This window comes from Gossypium hirsutum, chromosome A06, assembly GCF_007990345.1.
Source record: "Gossypium hirsutum isolate 1008001.06 chromosome A06, Gossypium_hirsutum_v2.1, whole genome shotgun sequence".
Lineage (NCBI taxonomy): Eukaryota > Viridiplantae > Streptophyta > Magnoliopsida > Malvales > Malvaceae > Gossypium > Gossypium hirsutum.
Genome location: NC_053429.1, coordinates 114,516,038 through 114,521,689, shown reverse-complemented (window position 1 = coordinate 114,521,689; position 5,652 = coordinate 114,516,038). Strand labels below are relative to the sequence as shown.

The following is a 5,652-nucleotide window of genomic DNA, read 5'->3' as shown; positions in this document are numbered from 1 at the left end:
TGTTTGTGTGATGTATTTGATTGCCACTGGACGTACCAACATCCAGAGTGTAAATACAACAACTAACGATATAGATTCAAGGTGATGCCTACAAGTATACTGGTCAGGTTGTAATATAGTTTATTTACAACGAAACATTTGGTAAGTATTTCGAGGATTGTGCCCAAAGGATTGTAGTTTGGGGAAAAATTTTATCAAGCCAATTATGGCAAATAATTACTAATCTACTTGATTCACGAATTAGTAGTGTTAATCAAGAAAAAAGATGATAATAGTAAGAAACTAAATAATTTTAACTAAACCTAAATATACTCTTAGGCTCCTGTATCGGTTTTTCCTATTCCTTCTTTTAACTATGTGAATTCTTTTTAGCCTAGATCCAATTGTTTTACCTATTTAATTATTGAACTAAAGTTCTAATCAATCAACTAGTCAATACCCTAATGATAACTCTTGAAAAGAGTTATATTTTGAACCTCTAAGCTTGATTAAATGTCTGTACTTAATAGATTAATTTTAGAACATTGTATAATAATGCTTGGATTGTGCCTCAAATGTCATTTCATGTTACTTTTACTGTTGGGAAGAAGGGAATTGGTTATTTTATGCAACAGGTGAAAGAAGGATGAAGAAAAAGAGAAAAAGGAGGAAGAGAATGAAGGAAGTGAAATATTGCCATGGTAAAAGGTTGGATAGATTGCCAACACAAATGCCATGGAAATTCCAAGAAAATGCTAACACAGCACTCAGTCCTTGTCACTCTCAGCCAGCTAAACGTGTACTAGATAAATCTACCTGAAAAAAGAGGGAGAAAAGTGTTTGCTGAGAGAGGGGGACCTATCCTATAAAAAAAGAAAGAGAAAAGAAAATAAATGAGGAATTTTTATGAGGATTTTGGAGATTGATTTTCTCTGCAAAAAAATCGTGTAAAAAATTGAAAGAAAAAGGAGAGGGTAACAACTTAAGAGGAAAGTAGAGACACAAGTAAAGGGACGAACAATCACCCTTGGGTCCTTCACAATTTAGCAATGTCGAAGTGAAAGCTAAAGTGGCGAAAGCTTCCTACAGTTCTACCTTCATTCCGTTAATTAATCTCTATGATTTCTATGTTAATGAAGATGCTGAATGTTATTCTGATTTTGGATTTTAAATCCCAACCCATGAGCTAATTTCATTTGGGTTAGAATTACTTGATCTATCTTGATAGATTTGATAATCAGGATGACATTTAGAATTGATCTATTGTTTTATTCTATTTGGATTATTTTAAACATATGCAGGCAAGCTCCAAACATAGATGAATGCATGGTATATTCTTACATTTGATTTAATTCTGAAAAGATTAAATAAGTTGGATCGTGATCAAATGATACAAGCGAGTACACAAGCGAGTACTTGTAGCACTCTAGACATAGAGTTGTGATCTATATAGAGTGAGGAAGAATAATATTAGGTATTGTTCTTAATCCAAGGATTGTTAGGCCACATATTCAAGCTTAGCATTTTGAGTTGAAACTAGTGATGTTTCAAATGCTACAAACAGTCTGACAGTTCAGTAGATTGCCTACTGAAGATCAGTGACTACATTTAAGACTCTTTCTAGAGGTCTGTGATCCATTCAGACAGCAAGGTACTCTTGAAGATGCCCTAAGACTCAAGCTATTTCCTTACTCATTGAGAGATAGTGCCAGAGCATGGTTGAATGCTTTGCCATCAGGAACAGTCGTATCTTGGAATGAACTTTGTCAAAGATTTTTGTTGTGATACAACCCTCTGAACATGAATGCCAAAATGAGGGATGATATTACATCTTTTCGGCAATTTGAAGATGAGACATTGTATGAAGCTTGGGAGAGATTCAAGGAATTGATTAGAAAATGCCCAATGCATGGTTTCCAACATTGGACGTAAATGGAAATGTTTTATAATGGATTGAATGCACATACAAGAATGATAGTTGATGCATTTACCAATAGGACTTTGCTAGATAAATCATATAATGAGGCATACAAAAATTTGGAAAGGATAACTAACAATGATTATCAATATCCAACTACAAGAATGGGTACTGGCAGAAGAGATCCTGGAGCTATGGAGCTTGATGCGATCACTTCATTAACAGCTCAGGTATCATCTCTAACTAATATGATTAAAACACTGAAAAGACCAGTTGTAGTGCAAGAAATGAAAGCAGCAAAAATGACATGTTTTTATTATAGGGAAGTCATGTTTTTGATGAATGCCCATCGAACCCAGCTTCAGTATGTTACATGGGAAATTCCAATCGAAACAATAACCAATATTCCAATACATACAATCTAGGATGGAAACAACATCCTATTTTCAGTTTGAGTAATCAAAGAGTGAGAAATTCTAGAAATGTTATTCGACAGAATGTCACACGTGCACAATCTGGATACAACCAACCTATGCCATGGAAAAATGTTTAGCAAGGTTCATCATCATCTTCATCTATAGAAGCTCTATTGAAGAAATACATGGAAAAAAACGATGCTATAATACAGAGTCAAGCTGCATCTTTAAGTGCTTTAGAGAACCAAGTGGGGAAAATTGCCAATACATTAAGCTCAAGACCACAAGGAGCATTACCGAGTGATACTAAAAATTCAAGATCTCAAGGGAAGGAATACTGCAAGGCCATTACACTCAGAAGTGGTATTTAGCTACCTAAAGTTGTTAATGATACTTGTAACTCCCCGAATTTTGGGCTTAAAAGTATTAGGCCTTGAGCATGGGAATAGTTAGGAGGCTACACATAAATGTTTAACTGTGCAAGAAAGTGACACAATTGTGTATCTGCTTCAGTGGTTAAGTGTTCTGAGTGTTCTGGAAAGTGTTTGAGAAGTCTTGGGTTCAAGCCTAGGCATGTGCAAAAATTATTTTTTAAGGAGTAAGCCCTGTCTCTAGTCAGTAGGCTTTTAAATGAAAATGGGTAAAGCATGACATAATGAGCCTACTGGACTAGGGGGTAAGTGACGTGTTACCTCTGCCAGAGGGCTGAGGTTCGAATCTTGGTGAAGGCAATGGAGTGTTTTATTTTGTTGCTCTTACCGTGTGAGAAGCTAAGGTTGACCAAAAATCTGCTGAGTTGAGTGGAGTTTGAATTGGTGATTGAAGAGATATTTGAGGAGGGATTTTAGGAGAGAATTATGGGAGGTTAAGGTGAGAGGGAGTAGTGTGCTGGTTTTGAATTGTGGCACTCAAGACTTTCAATTTTGGTGAGTTTAGCCATTCTATTTTCGGTTGCTATGATCATTTTGGCTTTCATCTTTTCTCTAACGGTTGAATAGTGCTAGGAAGGTTTAAGAGTATCATTCGTTTTTGCTGATTTCGGTTTTCACTTCTCTTCAGGATCCTCATTCATCATCTTGCTCTTCTTTTCCCCTCTCTTTAGCTGAATTCTCTCTTTCCCCTCTCTCAATTCTTTTGAGATTATCAACCCTCCTCTTCGGCATCTGGTGGTTAGACCGATTTTTCTCCTTCTCTGTCTCTCTCAATCGGTTACTTCTTGACCGATTTCCCCTTCCTTTCTTACTCTCTCAATTGGTTGTTTTTTTACCTAATTCTACCTCTTTTTTTTACCCTCACTGTGTCGATCTTCTTTCCGCTGCTCTCTGTCAATTTTGGGGGTAGTTACAAGTGTCTGGGGTGGTGTTTTGGTAAGACTAACTCTTGGTTTGGTTCAAACTCTGCTTTCGATTAGGTGTTAACAGGAGGTTGGTTGATTTTCAGGTTGTAATCGAGGGCTTGTTTGATCATCCTCTCTCAACTGATAAGGTGAAAAAGATTTCAGTTGTCCCATCAAGGTAAGCAGGTTAACGATTGGATGATTTCAGAGTAGTACAATAGTATTATTTTGGTGCTGACTTATTAAGTGTTTACCTATGCTTAGTTGGTGCTCAAGAGCTTGTCGAAGGAGAGGGAAAAGATCCTCTGTTGGCGTTAGGGTGGATGGATTCCCTCTTGTGGCTTGTTCGAAGGTATGTTGTTGTGTGGATTCAATGATTGGGTTAGTTGTGTGCATCCGATTCGGTATTCGATTAAGTGAGTAAATGAGGATTATTGTTAAATGTAGGGTTCAAAGGTGCGAGCAGTTTTTTCTCTCGGCAAATAGAAGCAAGGTGTGTAAAACACTACCCCTACTCGTAAATTAGCAAAAGTCGAAATAAGTGACCGACGACGCTACACGAGTGTGCGCTTGCTCGTCTGGTAAGCTGAACGCCTCGACGTGGGCATAAGATTGTTGAGGCTGGCCATGAGCGATTTCATGGGTCAAGTCCGATTTGGGACAGTTGGGCTAAAATGGGTCGTGTAGACCCACGCGCCTGTAGGCCCCACACGGGTAAACCACACAAAAGTGTGGAGAATATTGAGCCAGGCTGTGTAGTTCACATGATTAAGGCTATTTTTGTGCTATGTGGGTCACACGGGCGTGTGGGCCCACATAGGCCCGCATGATGGGCCTTAGGCCCACTCTTACTGTTTGACTATTAAGGTTGCACGGGTTACCCGATATGACTGTGGACCTACTGTTGGGTTGGTAAGTGTGCCTGACCCCTAATTGATAAAATAATTGTTTTGCCCTTATGTGGTAAAATGATTGTTTTGCCCTTATGTGGTAAAATGACTGTTTTACCCTTATGTGGTAAAATGATTGTTTTGCCCTTATATGGTAAATTGACTATTTTGCCCCTATGTGATATATGTTTATATTTTAGCATGCTATTGTAACTGTGTTGAGTACATGTATAATATTATAATATGACATGACATGTGGCATGATGCATTGCATTAGGGAGGGTTTTTATATGATTGGAGGAAGTGTACTGTACTGGCAGCTCTGCTACAATTCACTGATGGCTTTAAGCCTATTATATTGGCAGCTCTACAGTAAATACTGTTTAGTGCCGCAACCGGTGCTACTTGTAGTGTAGGGATGGGTAGGTTGATTTTATCCCCATATGGAGTATAAGGTAGGACGGAGATGGAGTGTAGAGGCTGGATCGGTAGGACTTGCATACTGTTCACTGATACTGCACTGTTTACTATTACTGCAATGGGCCAAGGCTCAAACACATGACTATTTCTATATTGAGATGGGCTAAAGCCCAAACTGATATTGTCACTGTTACTAAAAAAGGACTTAGGCCCAGATTGTGTTTATTTTTGACTGTTTACTTATATGGGATTACACACTGAGTTTTCGTAAACTTACCCATCTGTTTAAACTGTACAAGTAATCCCCAAACTTAGGCGGATCGATGCGGCAAAGGACTCAGTGGTGGCGGCACGACCTATCTAATTTTAAATAGTACTTTATGGTTTCGATTTAATTTTTGAGGTATTTTGCTGTAATAAGGCCTTTAAGGATTTTTAACTTTAATTTGGTTTACTTATTTGCTTTGGTTTATAACTGCTAGAGATAGGAAAACACGAGTTTTCAAAAGAAACAATGTTTTTACAAAGTAAACACAAGTACGTAACTTTTTAAAAAAGCTTCCGCTATAAAATGATATTTTTGGAAAGAAATACCTTTTTAAAGTAAATACTTTTTGGATAGTGACGCAAGTTTTGAAATGAATGACATGACTTAGAAACACACAAAGAGGTTAAAAATAAAGAACGAGTTTT

At 37.5% G+C, this 5,652-nt stretch overlaps 1 non-coding gene across 1 annotated transcript; it reads right to left on the bottom strand.

The window, feature by feature from the left end:
* Positions 1 to 1,788: 1,788 nt before the first annotated feature.
* On the bottom strand, positions 1,789 to 1,895 carry LOC121231474 (small nucleolar RNA R71). The gene has a single exon (XR_005929533.1). It is a non-coding gene; the product is annotated as a small nucleolar RNA R71 (small nucleolar RNA).
* Positions 1,896 to 5,652: the final 3,757 nt, after the last annotated feature.